This window comes from Macrotis lagotis, chromosome 4 (assembly GCF_037893015.1).
Source record: "Macrotis lagotis isolate mMagLag1 chromosome 4, bilby.v1.9.chrom.fasta, whole genome shotgun sequence".
Taxonomy (NCBI): Eukaryota; Metazoa; Chordata; class Mammalia; order Peramelemorphia; family Peramelidae; genus Macrotis; species Macrotis lagotis.
Genome location: NC_133661.1, coordinates 14685348 through 14705263, shown reverse-complemented (window position 1 = coordinate 14705263; position 19916 = coordinate 14685348). Strand labels below are relative to the sequence as shown.

Genomic DNA, 19916 nt, shown 5'->3' with positions numbered 1-19916 from the left:
TGTTGGCCAAATGGGTTGACTTGTACAAAGAACTTTATAAGCTGTAGAGCATCATAAAATAAGCTTCTGATTGTAGTAGTAGTTTATTTTCTGCCCCAGGCAATTCTCCAAAACTATAAATTACAGAGAAGTTAATTTTATGCATCAATAAATGGAGCATACACAATAGAGAATTCATCATAACAATGAAATCACAGGGTTGGATCCAGTGTGTGGCTGGGGGTGGGGGTGTAACCTAACACAGCCTCGGAGAATTCTGGGTTCCCTCCATCTCAAGATGAAGACTAGAAAAGAACAAATAATACACACACACACACACACACACACACACACACACACACACACAAACACACACACAACAGATGTATGTGACGTGTTGTTTTCAGTCATGTCCAACTCTCCATGACCCCACTGTGGGGTTTTCTTGGCAGAGACTCTAGAGAGGCTGGCCATTTCCTTTTTCAGTAAACCTCAAAAGCAAGGGATCACTAAGGGATCAGCAATGGACCATCTGTGTGAGCCACTGGTATCCAACGTGTTAAGAAATCTAGGGACTCCAAGTCAGAAGAGGTCACAGTTGCAGTGAAAAGGCTGTGAACTTTATGAGTAGAAAGAGTATCCATGTAGATGAGGTCACAGATGAAGAAAAATATGAAGGCCATGACAAATTAAAATCTGGAGCTAGTGCTTCTATCCCTGATTATGACTTTATGTCTTTGAAAATGATACCTGCAATGAATGAAGTGAACAAAATGACTAACAAGCGGAAGCTAGAACATAAGCAGGTTTTCATAGGGGAAAATTCCCCAAGGGGCTTAGGGCTGATCCCTAGCCCAGCTTGCGTCTTATCATGCTTCTGACATTTACTAGTCATATGAACTATGAGAAGTCAGTGTACTTCCTTAAGCCTTAGCTTCCTTATCTATAAAATGAGGATAATACCTAATGATAGTTACTGATTATTTTTGGTTACTTTTTATTTTAAAGCAACTACTTAATGAATTCAGGTGACAGAGCTGTGAAGTTGATCCCATGTAGAGATCCTTCCTGCATTATCAAGCCTCCCTCATTTTATTCTCCTCCCTCTGAAGACTTGCATGCTCCTCTATGTGTCTGAAGTGATAGCTCTGCCCCAAAAGGAGGGGAAAGATCCAGAAAATAAAAGAACCTAGAAGGATTCCCATATAGAGGATGACAACTTCAATATAAATTCAGAAAGAAAAAATACCTTCCCCTTGGATAGGAGGCCACGTAGATCCTCCTCAACATTAACTCTATGTCACAATCTCCCTATCAAAGAGTGTTTAAATGAGAGTCCTGAACCTGAAATAAGAAGCTGTGATCATAAGGTCTTGCTTTGCCTCTTCCTACCTCTGTGATCTTGGTCAAAGCACTTAAGCCCCTCTAAATCTCAGATTCCAATGTGTAAAATGAGGGGAGGGAAGAAGCAGGGGCAGTGATGCAGCACCGGGCAATCGCAAGACCCCACCCATGGCCCAAGTCCCCTTCCCTCTTTCCAGTGCTGGGGAGACACAGGTTCTAAACTGTAGAAACTGGGCTAAGGCCAAGACGCTCTGCTGCAGCATTGTGGGTTGCAAAAGATCTCTGTAGAGATCAGAAAAAAGGAAAAAAGGGACAGGACAGAGAGCTCAGCTGCACACCCCACCATCTCCTCTTCCCAAAACCTTGGAGATCCAGATTCTAAATAACAGAAATCTCTCTCTCTCTCTCTCTCTCTCTCTCTCTCTCTCTCTCTCTCTCTCTCCCTCCCTCCCTCCCTCCCTCCCTCCCTCCCTCCCTCTCTCTCTCCCTCTCTCTCTCTCTCTCTCTCTCTCACACACACACACACACACACACACACACACACACACACACACACACACAGACTCCCCCCTCCCCCAGCTGTGGTGGTACCAGTGGGGCAACGCAGCAGAATTAAGAAAGAGAGGGTATGGGAAAAAACATCTTGTATGTGGTGGGGGGTGGGGAGAAGGAAGGGGGCTCTGCAGCATCCACTAAAGCTGAGGAGAGACCCTGGAATCCAACTGGGAAAAATCTTCCAGGAGAGAGCCCTAGACTGTGAGAGAGATGAGATGCTCTGGGATCAAATTCCCAGAGGAACCACCATCTGAGAGGAGGGATTCAGCTTAATAGGGGAAAAGAAAGGGATTTAAATTACCAAAGATCACAGAAAGAAAACTCAGAGACCTTGAACATAAGCAGATAAATCAAAATAAATCACTTCATAGAAGAAGGAAATATGGCCTCCAGACCGAGTAAAGGAGTTCAGGCTTCTATGAATACTGAAAAAATAAAGGAAAATGATAAGACAAAGGACTCAGTAGAATTTGAGGAAAAAATTAAACCACAGCGTGTTCCTCAGTGATATAAAAAAGGAGGGGGAAGGGGGAGGAGGAGGACAGAGGCAGATCATATACCCTCTCACAATTATGGATAAGAGACATTCTTAACCAAATAAGAGATAGAGATAATTGCACAAGATAAAAGGGATATTGCACAAAACTGAAAAAATTTCTACACAGACATTTTATGTATCTAGCAAATGAAGGGAAGTGGTTAAATGAGAAAAAAAATATTTGTATCAAATGTCTCTGATGACAATTTGGTAACTAAGACATATAAACAGTTAAATGTATGCGGCCCTGAGATTACAAATTGGCAAAGATAGCAAAAAATGGTATAGTCAAATGTTAGAGGGATATGAAAAAATAGATGTACTTATACATAGTTGGTAGAGCTGTGAAAGAGTACAGTCACTTTGGAAAGCATTTTAGGATTATACAAATAAAGTGACTAAAATGTCTACACCCTTTGAACCAGAGATTCAATTTACTAGGAATTCCCCAAGGAAGTCACTGATTAGAAGTCAATCCCCATATTCCCAAATATTTCCAGTAGCACTTTTTGTGACAACATAGACTTGGAAACAAAGAGATGCCTATCAAGTGAAGAATGGCTAAACAAATCATGGTGTAGGAATATAATGACCCTTTACTGTGCTATGAGAAAATATATACATGGAGGATACAGAGAAGGATGGAAATGATTTTCATGAACAAATGCAGAGTAAAGAAACGAGTCAAGAAAACATTAGACACAATGACTACAATACACAAGAATCACTACATAAAAAAAGCAAAAGTGAATGAAACAAAAAAAATTGTAAGATCAAGCGGGTCTAGAATAAAGAGAGGTAAGAAGACACCCCCAACTCAATTCTTTGTGGAGGTGGCAGTTCACGAGGGATGTAGATTGGAAATGTTTTCAGATTTTTTTCAATGTATTGATCAATAATTGTGAAGATTTTTTCCCCTTTTTGTCATTAAAAAATACTATTTGTTATATGGAATTGCTCTGTGAAGGAGGATGAGAGATATAACTGATGTAAAAATTAGAAAACATCAAAAAACTCATTTCAAATAAGTTTTTATTTTAAATAGTTCTAAATATTTAAATAAACATAAAAGAGAGAAGGAAGTTCAGAAGAGGACACAGACAAGCAGTGAAATGCAGGAGCTATTATGTTAAACTTGAAATAGAAAAAAGTTATATGTAATGGAAATTCACAGTTTCATATAAAGTCATTTTACTCTCTGTATTGGGAAATGGTAATCCTTGTTGATTTTGTCAAAAGTTCATAATAATGAAAAGGACAAATTGAAATGGATCTTTTGTTTTTCATTTTTCTCTTGTGACCACCAGGAAAACATCAAGAGCTCCTATACTTAAGTTTATTTTGTCCTGTTTGGTTCCTCCATTAAAAATCCTGGGAGATTTAAAATCCAAGAGACGACAATGTTCATTTCTCTTTTCTAAGAAATGGAGATGGAAGGGAGCTGGAAACTCTAATCCCCCTTCACAGATGAGTAGCCAAGGAGGCCTTGCCTGAATTGCTTTATTATACAACTCCCCGAATGTAGATGTGCCAACATGGGTTTCTGCAGCAAACATAGCAAGAGCTCTGAATGCACCTGTTGTAAAAATCTGGGAAAAAAACACCCAAGCAGTCCCTGCTGGTGTTGACTTTTGTCACATTCCTTAGCAAATGTGCTTTGCAGGCAATCAATAGTCCATTGGCTTATTTTTCAATATGAATTTTAAAAAATCCACACTCCCCCTCCACACACACACACACACACACACACACACACACACACACACAGAGTAGATTTTAAAAATTGTTCCTTTTTAAGATACAATCTTCATAGGGAGGCATTAACATAAACTGCCTTGTCTTCTGTCTTTGAAGGTCAAAATGAAATAAACTTACATTTTCCTCAGACTGGAAGGAGTGACTATTAAATCCCTACAAATTTTCCTATCAAAGCTCTGCCTGTTTTCAAATGGCCTACTGGGCAGCGCTGGGATCTTAGAGAAGTGGCCTCCAAAGTGACTAACTCCCTGTGAACCTAAAAGGTCCATGATCCAGAAGGTGGGAAGAGTATCCCACCCCAACCTCCCTGAAACAGTAAACTTTGACCTCGTCTCACTCAAAGCAGTGACATCACCTCTCTCTACCTTCTATACAATCAATATGCCCCATTCTGTACCCTGAAATATCTGGACTAATACAGTGCCCCAAAACAATAACAAGCTAACCAGGATCTAGGTATTCTGGAGACAAAACTTATCTCAAGATCCCTGCATCTTCCCCCCACTCTCCATTCCCATGGAACCTCATGGTACCAAAGGCAAACCAACATTACACTTGGGAAAAGTGTCCTCCACACATATACTTTTCATTTTTCAGTGTAAAATCGTGACTGGCCTGGAATGAATAGGCACGGACAGTGGCAATCTTCACAGCAGATTTCCTATTATCTTTATCCTCAAACCAAGCCTTCCTTGTTTTACCTATTTTCATCAAGGACGTCATCACCATCCTTTCCATGGTCTCAACCTCATCACTGTTCTTGCCTTCTCATTCAACCTTAACCACTGTTACCAAGAATCTCGTAACTGCCAAATCTGAAGATCTTTTCTCAGTCCACATATTCCTTCACATCTCTGCAACTTTTGATATGGTCACTACCTTCTCCTACCATATTTACTCTCTCCTATCTGAATTGCTGAAAACAATTGAGTGTACCATATATATAAACTGACTGCACAAACACACACACACACACACACACACACACACACATATATTCATAAACAGAATTGTTAACCAATATTCCAAATTATTTCAGTGGGTTTGTGAACCTTCTTGTTAAAAAATGTAAATAAGCTTTCCAGTAAGTAGGCAAGAATTCATTTGTATCATGAAGAGAGAAATGCACTTTTCAGTTGAATTTCAACAAAGATGTGTGCATAATTGATGGATAGGCTTGAAAAAATTATCATAAATTAATAAATGCAATTACTTTTATGGCAACAACATATTGCCAGGTATCTTTTTTCATGTATGACAAGCTATTCAAATCAAGTATAAAAACAAACTGAACATAGAAACTGACCTTCTAATAAGCTATATCTTAAAATATTAAATAATTATTTTCAAAAATAATTAAGCATATTCAATCACAGTCACATACTATTAAAATATCAAAACACTTCCGTAGTATTTTTTTTTAGGTTTTTGCAAGGCAAATGGGGTTAAGTGGCTTGCCCAAGGCCACACAGCTAGGTAATTATGAAGTGTCTAAGCCCAGATTTGAACCCAGGTACTCCCGACTCCAGGGCCGATGCTCTATCCACTGAGCCATCTAGCCGCCCCTCATCAACTCTTCTGTAGTATTAATAAAATATTTTATCTTTATCTTTGCTAAATTTCTATTTTTAAGTTTACAATATGTATGACTATTAGTATGGTATTATAGTAATATAACTTATAAATATGTAAATATATTTCTATTAGAATAAAGTACAAAAAAATTATTGAAGTTAGCAATCAAAAAACTTTGGAAACAATTACACTAGAGATTCAAATAGCACTTAAAACCATGTGGAAAGAATTATTCCAGAGAACCATTCTTTTTTTGAAAGTTCACAAGTAATGTACACAGTAGTAAATGATTAAAGTTATCATGTGTTTTATAAGGTAAAGATTTAAGCTTTTAAGATAATAATACACTATTTGGTTAAAAAAATTGAAAAACTAGAAAATATTCTGGCAGAAATTGGGTATAGATCAATATCGTATATATCAATTACCAAGATAAGAATGAAATGAATATATGACCTAGATATAAGAAAACTATATCATAGAAAACATTACCTATCAGATTTGTTTATGAATAAACAAGAGATAGAGTATTATGAGATGAAAATGGATAATTTTTATTATATATTAAAAAAAAGTTTCTGCATAAATAAAAGAAATATAACGGGGACTGGAAGAAAACAGAAAATTGGGGGTAGAGGAATGGGGAGAGGAACTTTACAGACAGTTTCTTGGATAAAGGTCTCATATCTCAAATATATAGGGAATATTGTCAAATTTATAAGAATATAAATCATAGTTCAACAGATAAATGGTCAAAAGGATATGAACAGTTTTTAATAAAGAAATTAAAACTATATATAGTCATAAAAATGTTCTAAATCATTATTGATTATAGATATGCAAATTAAAACAATTTTTGAAATTATTCTATCACTCAGATTGGTTAAAATGATAGAAGGGGATATGACAAATGTTGGAGGTAATGTAAAAAAATTGGGATATTAATACATTGTTGGTAGAATCATGAACTGATCTGATCATTTTTTTAGGTTGTTTTTTTTTTTGCAAGGCAAATGGGGTTAAGTGGCTTGCCCAAGGCCACACAGCTAGGTAATTATTAAGTGTCTGAGACCGGATTTGAACCCAGGTACTCCTGACCCCAAGGCCGTTGCTTTATCCACTATGCCACCTAGCTGCCCCTGATCTAATCATTTTGAAGAGAATTACAAAAGTGTGCATACTCCGACATAGCAATACTAATAGGTCTGTTTCCCAAGGTGATTAAGGAAAAAAGAAAAGAACTTATAAGTTGTAAAATATTTATAGCAGTCTCTTTGTGTTGGCAAAGAATTGGAAATTGGGAGAATACCTATCAATTGGGGTATAGCTAAACAGGTTGTGATATGTAACTATGATGTAAAATGTGATAGAAGCGTGCTAGAAGAAATGATGAGCTGACTGATTTTAGAAAATTATGGAAAGACTGGTCTGAAATAATGAAAAGTGATGTGAACAGAATCAAGAGAACACTATATACTAATTACCAGCTGTGTGGCCTTGGGCAAGCCACTTAACCCCACTTTCTTTGGCAAAAAAACCTAACCCCCCCAAAAAAAGAGAACACTATATACAATAGTAAAAATAGTGTTTGAAAAACAATTATGAACAAACAAATTAGTCTGAGTACTATAAATAATCAACTAAAAGACCTATGAAAGAAAATGCTTTCCACATCAAGACAAAGAACTGATAAATAAAAGTAGGTATGGCACTGTTTTATACAAAAAAAGAATCTGCATCAAATGGTGGCCTTCTCTAATATAGGGGAGGGAGGGAAGGAGACAGTTTAGAATTTAAAATGTAACAAAAAGTACTTAAAATAAGTCTTTTTAAAAGAAAAAACAAGTAATAGTTACAGACAGGATTAAGAATCTTAAATTGGGACTACATATTGGGAAGTGGTGCGTCAACAAAAATAGAATATCAGGGTGACTAGGTGGTGCAGTGGATAGAGCACTGGCCTTGGAGTCAGGAGTACCTGAGTTCAAATCCGGCCTCAGACACTTAATGATTGCCTAGCTGTGTGGCCTTGAGCAAGCCACTTAACCCTCATTGCCTTGCAAAAAAAAAAAAAAAACCTAAAAATAAATAGAATATCTACACTTAGTTTTCAAAGTCCATCACAGAAATTTAATGTTGTACTGACTTGAGAAATAGTAAATGGTAAAGATAGCTCATTACCTTCTTAGAAAAACTTGTCACTGTTCTAAACTATCTTTCACCATTCTTTACAACTTCAGTCACCCTCCACTCTTCTCTTTCCCTTATTATCTACCATAGCCAATCAGTTACGGAGTCTTTTAATTCTCTCTCTCAAAACATCTCAAATTTGTCCTTTTCTCTTCAGTCACAGGGTCACCATCAGTCTTGCCTCCTATTTTGGGGCACCATTTCCAGTCTCTCCCCACTCCAATGTGCCCAATGTAAAAACAATCTTACCAAGTCATAGATCTATGTCATTCCCCTGATGAAAAATCTTCTATGGTTCCTTACTGCCTCTAAACTAAATATATATACATATATATATATATATATATATATATACATATATATATATATATGCCTTAGCTTATATTTTATCCTGTGTATGTATGTTTATACCAGAGAGGCAGCACGGTCGAGTGGCCAAGTCAGGAAGGCACTGATTCAAGGCTTTCCTCTAACACCGAAGCACCTCTTTAAGATGGAGGTAATTACCAGGAACTCTCACTAGGAGTTCCCTATAACCAGTGAAATCACAGGTTCAATGAAAAAAGAAATTTATGATTGTATTTTATCCTGTGCATGTATTTTATTTCATACTTTGCCTTTCCCCAACATCTCTTTCAGCCCAGCCGGGCTATAAGCTATTCCCTGAACTTGAGACTTCATCTTCCACACCAATGGACGAGCTATTCCCCCGTGCCTATGAGGCAATCGAGCAAAAACAGGATCGAAGGCCTAGAGCTGGAAAGAATCTCTGAGGCCTTATTTACAAATGAGAAAACTGAGGACATGAAAAAGCACCAGGCAAGTCTGGCTCCTGTCCTCTTCCTCAGAAACCAACATTCTTTGTCCCGATCACACTGTCTCCAACAACCTCCTCTCTACTTTTCTACATAGTTATCTTCATTTAGGTAGTCTGGGAAGCTTCCCTGAAGCTTCCAATGTTTTCTCCTCCAAATCTCCTTTTATCCTACTGAATTATCCCTGGGCACTTTGGGTCCTACCAGTAGTAAGCAAGCTCCTACAGAGCCAGTTTAATTCATATGTGTACAAGCCCTAGAATTTAGTACAATCTCTGACATAGTATTTTGAATTAATGTATTTTGATACTGATAAATGTATTTTAATTAAACTGAATATTAGTTGACGAAGCATGAAGTCATCTTTCTCTCTCTCAGTACATCAGAGTGCTAGGAACTTTAAAGAGACCAGGTGGTACAAAGAATACTGAATTTGGAATCATGAAAATCTGGGAACACTGATATTTAGTAGTTATGTTACTATGGGTGAATCGCACCTTCATCTCTTCGAATCTCAGTTTCCTCATCTGTAAAGAGGACAATAGTAGGAGAGGCAACGAGGCATCAGTAAGACCATGACTGCATCCCTTCACCACTTTGGACCTCAGTTTCCTCATCTATAAAATGATGGAGTTGGCACGGAGGGCCTTTAAGCTCTAAATCTAGGATCCGATGAATCTGTTGTATTTCTTACTCTGGGTTGTTCTGAGGGAGGCTCGAGAAGCTTCTCGGAGGAGGTGGGGCTTCTAGGCAGCCAAGAGGGAGCGAGGAGGGGGCCACTGTCCAGGTCTCAGGAGACAGCCAATGACGTGGCGGGGTTTCCAAGGAGGGTGGCTAAGCCTCCACTTCTTCGAGGGTCAAAGGCGGCATCTCAAGGCCGGGCTCCTGCCCGGGCCTGGCCCCACTCACCTGTCACACCTGAGCAGGGGACTGACCAGCCGGTGGGGGCGGGGCCGGGGAGGGGAGGGGCGGGGCCTGGAGGGGAGGGGCGGGGCCGGGGGGGACTGAGCAGCCGGGGGCGGGGCCGGGGGCGAGGAGGGGCGGGGCCGGGAGGGGACTGACCAGCCGGTGGGGGCGGGGCCGGGAGGGGACTGACCAGCCGGTGGGGGCGGGGCCGGGAGGGGACTGACCAGCCGGTGGGGGCGGGGCCGGGAGGGGAGGGGCGGGGCCTGGAGGGGAGGGGCGGGGCCGGGGGGGACTGAGCAGCCGGGGCGGGGCCGGGAGCGGGGAGGGGCGGGGCCGGGCGGGGACTGAGCAGCCGGGGGCGGGGCCGGGGGCGAGGAGGGGCGGGGCCGGGGAGGGGACTGACCAGCTGGTGGGGGCGGGGCCGGGAGGGGACTGACCAGCTGGTGGGGGCGGGGCCGGGAGGGGAGGGGCGGGGCCGGGAGGGGACTGCCCAGCCGGGGGCGGGGCCGGGGCGGGGCGGGGGACTGAAGAGCCGGGGGCGGGGGCGGGGCCGGGCGGGGCGGGGCCAGGCGGGGAGGGGCGGGGCCGGGCGGGGACTGACCAGCCGGGGGCGGGGCCGGGAGGGGCGGGGCCGGGAGGGGACTGCCCAGCCGGGGGCGGGGCCGGGGCGGGGAGGGGGACTGAAGAGCCGGGGGCGGGGCCGGGGGGGAGGGGCGGGGCCGGGCGGGGGGGACTGACCAGCCGGTGGGGGCGGGGCCTGGAGGGGAGGGGCGGGGCCGGGAGGGGACTGACCAGCCGGTGGGGGCGGGGGCCGGGAGGGGACTGACCAGCCGGGGGCGGGGCCGGGGCCGGGCCGGGAGGGGCGGGGCCGGGCCGGGAGGGGCGGGGGCGGGGCCGGGAGGGGACTGACCAGCCGGTGGGGGCGGGGCCGGGCGGCGCGCCTGCGCCCTGGCGCTTCAGGCCTCCGAGGTCGGGCCTCGGCCCTGCGTGGCCGGCCCGGGGCCGAGGCCGAGCCGAGCTCCAGACCTTTCAGGAAGGCCCGCGCTGGCGACTAGGGGCTTGGAGGCGCCCGCGGCCTGGGCCGCTCGGCCCTGCGGCCTTCGGGCCCTGCGCGGGGCCGCCATGGCGGAGGGGCCTCCGCGGGAGGGTGGAGCGGGCTCGGCTGGGGAGGCGCAAGGCGCCCACAACCTCGCCTTCCCGCTTTTCCGCCTGCGCGTGCGCAGACGCGGGCGCTCTAGCCGCCCGTCACGCCCCTCTCGTGCGCGCACGCGCTCTACCCTCGCCGACCCGCCTCTCCCGTTCTGCGCATGCCCGGCCTCTCCACGCTCTCCTCCTGGACTCCTTTCCGGGGAGCCTGGTGCCCCGCGCATGCGCGATCTCTCCCCCTGCCCACCGCGCAGCCTCAGAGGCGCCTCCTCGCGCACGTGCTTGCCGCCTTTACTGGCAATCCCAGCCCCCCCATGGGGGTCATGCTGTAGGGGTGTCATTTCCGTCGCCCCGCCCCCTCCCCCACCTTTTTATTGTTATTTTCTCTAAAGCTAGGACAATTCTCTTTTTCCCCTCTGCAGCTTTCATTTTGGGTTTTTTGAACTCTAGATGTGGAAAAACAAAAAAGCCCACTGGGCTTTGCCCAGGGCCACACAGCTAGGTCAGTTGAAGTGTCTGAGGCTGGATTTGAACTCAGGTCCTCCAGACTGTCCACTGTGTCACCTAGCCGCACCAAGGTGTCTTCGTGAATGCCAATTTGACCAAATCTTGGCAGTTTCTGCAGTTCGATCATCTGAGGGCCGCAGGAGCCCTTCCTCCCGAGCCGCTGGAGAACAGGCCGCGGGCTGCACCTCCCTGGGCTCTGTTTCCTGGGACGGAGCCTGAGCAACCCCGGGCTGGAAGCGGCTGCTCCCAAGGCTTCCCCCCAAAGGGTTGGGGTCTCAAGTTCTCATCCGTTAGTCTGAGAGGAGACGGGCCACGGCTTCGCCATACGTGTGCGGCTTCGGTCTCTCCCTCGGGGTCCTGGGCGTTCAGCTAGCTTGGTGGGCCCACCCCGCCTGGAGCTTGGCAGTCAGTCGCTCCCCCAGATGGTGGCTATGAGGGCCGGACTGGAACAAATCTGGTGCTTTGTGGAGCATCCCTCAAGATCTGAGTGAAGGTGGTGGGGGTTTGTCTGGCCTAGCGCAAGCCGCCTCCTGTCTGTCCTTCAGAGCCCTCTGCCCCACCTTTCTGGAAGACAAGCCATCCTATTCTGTAGTGACGAGGGAATTTTTGTCTCCTTCCCCAACGGGGCCGTGTCTTCTTATAGTTGAGCTATTCACTAAATGGGAGAAATGACATAGACAAGGCAGCTTCCAGGAGGGTGACCCATCACATGGCTCTCTCCTGTCCCCTGGGCAACCCTCAACATGAGTTCTTCAGAGATTGGGACATCCCACGACTTTTAGGCAGAAAGAATTACCAGTGGAATATTGCTCTTAAAAAGACCTGGGTTTGAGGCAAAGGAAAGAATTATACAATTTCTCAAAGGCATGTCTCCTATTCAGTTTTTCATCCTCCCACCATCCCCTATTCAATATTGTTATACCCAGATGGACTAGTTTATGAGTTGTTTGTCCAACAGTATAAGACAGTGTGATCAATGAGCAGTCTTTATGCATTGTCTGAATATAGATGTATATAGAAAGACTTGGGCTCAACTCTTGAGAGGCCACAAGTCTCCCTGATGCGCCACTACCGTGTTCTGGACATTGATACAGTCAGCACAATATGATCTGAAACCAGAAACCTTGAAGTACCTTAGTATCTAGAAGAAGGAAAGAAAACAATGAGCATTTATATAGTACCTACTGTGTACCAGACACTATACCAAGCCTTTTACAAATACTATCTTAATTGATCTTCACAATAACCCCAGCAGGTAGGGGCTGTTATTATCTCCATTTTACAATTGAGGGAACTGAAGCAGAGATTAAGTGACTAGGCCAGTGTCACACTCCTAAGTGTCTGAGGTTTGAAAGGGAATTTCTCTAATTGGACCCTGCATTAGACATTTTCCATGATTGCGGCAAACCATTTTAAAGGGACAGCTAGATTGTATAGTTGATAGAATGCTGGGCCTAGAGTTAGAACTGAATTGACATTGGGCCTCAGACATTTCCTAGCAATGGGACCATTCTGGGCAAGTCATTGAACCTTAGCTTCAGTTTCCTCATCTGTAGAGTGGACATTATAAAAGGACTTACCTCCCAGGGTTGTTTTGAGGATCAAATGATTAATTGTAAAACACTTAGTTTAGGGTCTATCACATAGATAGTATTTTTACAAGTATTATTATTAATGAGTATGTATTTCTCTGATTGTCCAAACTGATAATCAGAGGATAATAAAATAAAATTATTTCTATTGGTCTTTTATATAATCTTGAATGATTTGACCTAAATGTGGGAAACTTCATCCAACTTTCCATCTCCTCTATATCTGGGAATTAGTATCTCTCATCACTATCATTATCTGAAAGTTGAAATATCCCAGAAAGATATGAAAAGGACAAATCAAGCTAACATTTATAAAAGATCTACAGTACATTAAACATAGTCTTAGTCCCTGAGGGAAGGATGATGGGGGGATCTTGGAGGATGAGACTGAGGGCCTCTTCTCTATTATAGAACCCAGAGGGTTCTAATACCCCAATAATACATGTTCATTCCATTAGAGAAGTTCTGCATGAGGTCATAAGGAAAATGACATCACTGATCAGAGGATTAATCAAGGAAGGCATGTTATAGAGGTAATGTTAGAATCAAATTCAAGGAGAAGAAAAGACCTATGGCATAAAGACCTATGGCGCTCAAGCTTCCTAAGGCACCAGACAGAATCAGGAAACCCTGATTCACAACTTGACTCGGCAGGCTCACTCAGTATGTTAGACTTTAGACAATGCTCCTCAGGCACCCTGTGATCCAACCTAACTGGCCTTCTCTCTGTTGTCACACAGATGCAGACACTCCATCTCCCATCTCCCTACCTTTGCTTTGACCCTTCAACATGTCTGAAATGCACTCCCTCTTCCACTCCAACTTACAGAGTCTCTCTCTTCTTTTAAGACACAGCTCATGGATCATCATCAACTTGAAGTCTTTTATGAGTTCCTCCCATACAATCTTGCCTTAACTCTTTTACCTATCATTATACATTTATGATGTATATAATTATATATGTAATCACTCTCCTATTGGAATGTTTTTTCCTTGCAAATAGGGTTTGTTTTATTCTTTGTATTTGTATCCAAGACTTAGCATATAGTGGATGACAAATCAGGATAACTCAGAGTGTCGGATTGAAGTCAGGAAGACTCTTAGACACGGACTGGTTGGTTGACCCTGGATAAATCAATTAACCCTGTTTACCTCAGTTTCCTGTAAAGTGACTTGTATAAGGAAATTACAAACCATGCCAATGAAATCTCTGCCAAGAAAACTCCAAATGGGTTCAGAAAGAGTTGAACAGGATTGAAACAATGGATCAGCCACAAATAATCAATACTTGACTTCATCTCTTTAGGTCTCTGCAACATGAAGTATAGACTAAGTGACTTTTTTAGGTCCCTTCCATCTTGAAAACTATGCTTCTACGAAGTTCAAGAAAATCCTCATTAATTTCCTTCTCCTTCTATTACTTAGATGGGGTTCAAGCCCCTTTCAAAGCCTAGGTACAAAACAGGAAGGCAAGTAGAAGGGAGATTCAGAGGCCTAAAGTCTAGGCAAAGAGAATTGAACCAACGGGAAGCTTACCCAATTTCTATTTCAATTAAGGGAATTCATTGCATTTTGAACTGATTGAATTAATCAATTGAATTGATTAATTAACTTAATAACAGAATTGCTAAGAATCATTTACCAAGAAGACCAAGCTTCTTCATTATATACATATATACATATATATATTCATATTACCAATTATCCTAAGTACCCATCCTTATTTATTTTTGAAAGCACACAGCTAAATAGAAAAGGTGAGATTGTGGCTAAGTGTTGCATTTCCTTCTGTCTCCTTGGCATGCCTCTCCTGGGTGAGGATGGTCTTGAGGCCATCCCCTCTCGGGTTTCAGGCTTCAATAAGCAGCAAGTGAAATACCAGATGTGAAGGCTTCCCACTGAAATTTCCACTCCTTTTGAAGTGTGAGATTAACGATCCCTATCAGATCACTGACCTTACTGTAGTCAGAGACAACGTGAAAGGTTTCAGATGGCGGCAGGATGATACAGATGTGTCTGACAAAAAGCTCCGTGGAATGGAGATAAAGTGGTTTGACCTTGTGGTTATTAATCATTGTCTTATAGGGCAATGTGGATGGAGGAAATTCAGTTGACGGATGTTTTCAGTTTACTTCATGGATTTTCAAATATAAATCAATATTCCTTGGTTAATGGAAACTACATGTCAAATTCTGTTACTGACATCTACATACTAAAATTTACTCAGTAGGAATTGGGCATTCTCTCAAGAAAAATGGAACAAATGAATCATAACTTAAAGTTTCCAAAATGAGTGAATGAAAAAGAGATTATAAAAATAAATAAAGCCTTATTCCCCCCCCCCCCCTTAGAATGGCGTAATGAACCTGGGCATCAGAAAACCTGAGTTCTGGTTCCATCTCTCCCGTTGACCACCAGCTGTGTGACCTGGGGCAAGTTTCCAACAGGTTGCCCCTGCTATCATCCCTACTTACTCTCTAATCTTCAATCTCTCCCTGTCTGCTGGCTCCTTCCCTGCTGCCTACAAACATACCCATGTCTCTTCCATCCTTAAAAAAAAAAAATTCACTGAATTGGCCCATCCATGCCAGTTATCACTCTATTTCTCTTCTCTAGTTCTCAGCTAAACTTCTTGAGGGAGCCAGCTATATCAAATTCCTCTCCTTCTTCTTCCTTCACTCTCTTCCCAATCTCCAGCAATATGGCTTCTGAACTCCTCTCAACTGAAATGGTTCTCTCCAAAGACACTGATTTTCTAAATTGTCAGATCTAATGGTGTATTCTAAATCTCCATCCTTCTTAGCCTCTCTTCTGCCTCTGATGGAGTTGATCATGATCCAGTCCTGGATGCTCTAAGATTTCATGATAGTCTTTCTCTCCTGGGTTCCCCCCCACATTTGTAATCCTTCCTTAACAGTTGTTTAAACTAGATCTTCATCTGGTTCATCCCCAATAATCAATCTATCTTGGTATCTCTTCTTTCCCTACTTGATTCCCATTAGTTCAGTTATCTTTCTGTAGATATTTCTTAAATCTCTATATCCAGTCCCAGTCTGTCTCCTGAGCTCCAGTCCTATATCACAAACTGCTTTTCAGATGGGTTGAAATTGAAGTCCTATAGGAATCTCAAACTCCCCGTATCCAAAGAGGAAGTCATTATCTTTCCCCATCACAACTCTGTTCCCAACCTTCTAATCATTATTCATGGTATCACCATCCTTCGAGTCACCCAGACTAGCAACCTCAGTATCATTCTCTCCTCTGCACTAAACCCTCAACAGGCAAATTCGATCTGTTATTGTCGCAGCACCTTTCACCTGTCTTCACTCACAGCTACCACTCTAGAACAAGTTTTCATTATCTTTCACCTGGACTACTGTAACAGACTTCTGATTATGCCCAGTCTCTCCTTACTTCCATCCGTCCTCCAATTTGCTTCCAAAGTGATTTTTCTAGGGGGCAGCTAGGTGGCACAGTGGATAGAGCACCAACCCTAGAGTCAGGAGGACCTGAGTTCAAATCCAACCTCAGACACTTAATAATGACCTACCTGTGTGGCCCTGGGCAAGTCACTTAACCCCATTTGCCTTGCAAAAAACCTAAAAACAAAAACCAAAACAAAGTGATTTTCCTAAAGCACAGATCTAATTAGTGTCCCCCCTCTTCAGCTCTTTAAATTCCCCATGTTGGTAGTTAAGGCTCCTCCCATCCGGACTCCTTTCTGTTTTTCCAGTTTTCTCAAACTTTATTCCTCTTCCCATGTCCTACAACCCAGTGGCATTGACCAACATGTCATTCCTTGCTACTTCCCAATTTGGGTCTTTTCACTGTCTCCCATACCTGGTGTGCTGTCTTCTCATCTCCACCTCCTAGTTTTTCTGGCTTCCTTCAAGAGTAGGCTCAAATCCTCTAGGTGGTGCAATGGATAGAGCACTGGCCTTGAAGTCAGGAGGATAGGAGTTCAAATCCAGCCTCAGACACTTGCCACTTACTAGCTGTGTGACCTTGGGCAAGTCTCTTAACCCTGATTGCCTCCCATCTAGGGTCATCTCCAGTCATTCTGATTCCTATCTAGCCACTGGATCCATTTTGCTCTGGAGGAGAAAAGGAGGCAAGTGACTTAACATGGCACCCCCTCACTCAAATCCAATTCATATGCTTATCATGGCATCATGTCCTGGATGTTTGATCTTTGAAAATGATATACCTCCCATAGGAAGCCTTTTTTCTTCCCTCCCCTGCTAGACTAGCCTTCCTCCAAGATTGCCTTTCATGGACTCTGTTTATAGTGTATGAGTACAGTTGTTTACATAGTGTTCCCCCCATAAGAAAAACCCCTTTTCCTTTCTTTATATCCCCAGCATTCAACATGGCAAGTGTTTAATAAATATAGTTTACCTTTTCAATGATTGACTTTCCTTCTCTGAATTTAGTTTCTTAATCTGTGCAATGAGAAGTCTATGTGATTCAATTCAACAGGATGTATTTTAATCATACATTATATGCCAGCCATTCCAATGAATACTTTATAAAAATTATCTCTTAATCCTAATTCCTCATACCTAGTCTGTAAACATGTTTATCAAAAATATGTAAGTACAATGCTAACCTGACTGCTGCTGAGGGGAGAGGGATGGGAAGGGAGGGTGGTAGGAAATTTTTTAACTTAAAAATATATATGTGCATATGTATGAAAATAAATAGATAGATAAATGGATGAATGAATGAATAAATAAATGAAGGGGTGGGAAAGAGAGAAGACAGGGAAAAAAACCTATGTACCAGTTCATAATAAGAGGCTCTGAGGACACAAAGGAAAAGGAAAAGTACCTATACTCAGGAAGCTTTCCTCCCCGCTCCCAGGTCATAAAGCCACTAAATTAGACCTAGAACTGACCTTAGAAGTTATTAAGTGCAACCCCCTCATTTTACAGATGAACAAACTGAGCCTGAGAGAGGTTAAGGGACTGACTCAGAATTACACAGTTATCAGAAGAGGAGTTAGAAATAATTTAAAACTATCATCATCTGGGAAAACTCTACTTTTTTTTACTTACCCTTTTACCCCAAGCAATTCTGGACTCCATTGGAGAAGGATAGCACCCAATTCCTTTGCTTTTCCCCCTTACTTTGACTTCTGGAGTACTCACAGTGACTAGATAAAATGATAATCCACTGCTCCAACCTTCCTGAGTCTTACCAACTGCTCTGCTTCTTCCCGAGTTCTGTCATCAGACCTTCTTATGTCACCTAAGAGCCTTTCCATTTGCCCCACTGCACCACCCTTATGCCTTAATCACCTGTCCATGTACCCTATAGCAGAACTTTCTTCCAGATGTTGTCTTCCCCAATTGTACTGTGAACTCTTTAAGACCAGGAGACTTGATTTTTCTCTTTATATCCAGCATTTAGAGCAGTTCTTAACACACAGCAGTACTTAATTTTTTTTTAATTCATTCATATTGTTATTCAAATCTTTAATTTAGATTTAGTATTTCTCTTGTTAAGAAATTACAAATAGTTTAGAATTTGTCTTGATTTTTTCAGAGTTACCTAACCCTCTGCTGGCTAATTCTGGGGCACTAGCCACTAGCTAGTTCTGGGAATGAAAACTAGGTTTATGGAGCAGACATCCATGTTCTAGGATCCTAATGAACCCATTAACTCCCTTCAGACCATAGAAACCATTAAAAGTCCCCAAGAAAATGTAAGCTCCTTGAGGGCAGGGACTGTCTTTTCATTTTTCTGACTTTATAGCCCAGGTTCCAGTGCAGTACCTCACACAGAACATACTAAATGGGAGGATATAGTGTTGGATTTGTGGTAAAAAAAAAAAAAAAAAAAGAGTTCAAATCTCACCTCAGACATTAACTGTGGGAACCTGAGCAAGACATTTAAACCTCACTGAATCTCAGTTTTCTCATCTATGAAATGGGGAGCATACAAAAATCTAATTCACAAGGTTGTTAGTAGGATCAAATGAAATAATGTCAGGAAAGGACCTTCCAAAATCATAAATGTGACCTGTTGTTATAATGATTAATATTAGTAAATGCTTGTTGGATCAGAATGAATTGGACCATTATATTTACGAGATTCCTGAATGTAAGGACTGAGCGTTCATTGACAGTTTTAGATGCCAATTCTGCCTAAACTCTTCCTGAGGGGAGAAGCCAATGTAAACCATTATCATTTTCTAAGAGTTAAGTAAAACCAACATATACCCAGACTAACCTGCCAGAATTCTCATACTTCATTATATTCTTTGACTTCTTAGGAAGAATAACTCCTTTTCTATGAGTTACAACACTTCCCCTGGGTGGAAATGACTGTGAAATTAAATGGATTTCATTTCCTAGCTCACATTAAGAGATGACCAAAAAATTAGGATATCTCCTTATAGTAGTAGATAGTTCCTGACAGTGCAAAAATATTGAAAAGTAGTTTTATTTGCAAAAACAGAAAGCTGGCAGAGATCGTGACTTATCCAAATATTGCAAATCCCCCTGGTACCTAGTTAGCTTCAACTTTCACCTCTGATACTTACTGGATTTCTTTGTTCTAGGCAACTCTTTGAGACAATAATTACAGAGTTACCAATCTTCATTGCTGGAAGGAGCTTCCATTCATTGTATTCCCCACAGTGAAGAAATCCCAGATCTCAAGTCCAAAGAATATCCCAAATGCATTTATGTAAAGCTAGCTCCTATGGTTTATTTCACTGCTGCATCTGGCATCAGTTTCCCCCATCACAGTGAATTACATGGTTCTTAGGCACAACTATCACCAGCCTATGGGGGAGGGGGAGAGGGAGAGGGAGAGGGAGGGAGAGGGAGAGGGAGAGGGAGAGGGAGAGGGAGAGGGAGAGAGGGAGAGGGAGAGGGAGGGAGAGGGAGAGGGAGAGGGAGAGGGAGAGGGAGAGGGAGAGGGAGAGGGAGAGGGAGAGGGAGAGGGAGAGGGAGAGGGAGAGGGAGAGGGAGAGGGAGAGGGAGAGGGAGAGGGAGAGGGAGA

At 42.9% G+C, this 19916-nt stretch overlaps 1 long non-coding RNA gene across 4 annotated transcripts in view; it reads right to left on the bottom strand.

Annotated features, from left to right (window-relative positions):
* LOC141522974 (uncharacterized) overlaps nucleotides 1–10158 on the bottom strand; it is a 118897-nt gene extending 108739 nt beyond the window's left edge. For 2 of the 4 annotated variants that reach the window (XR_012478276.1, XR_012478277.1), the window contains exon 1: nucleotides 9252–10158. This is a non-coding gene — a long non-coding RNA (uncharacterized LOC141522974). The remainder of the gene's footprint in view (nucleotides 1–9251) is intronic. The other 2 variants (XR_012478278.1, XR_012478279.1) reach the window with 1 other exon arrangement.
* Nucleotides 10159–19916: the final 9758 nt, after the last annotated feature.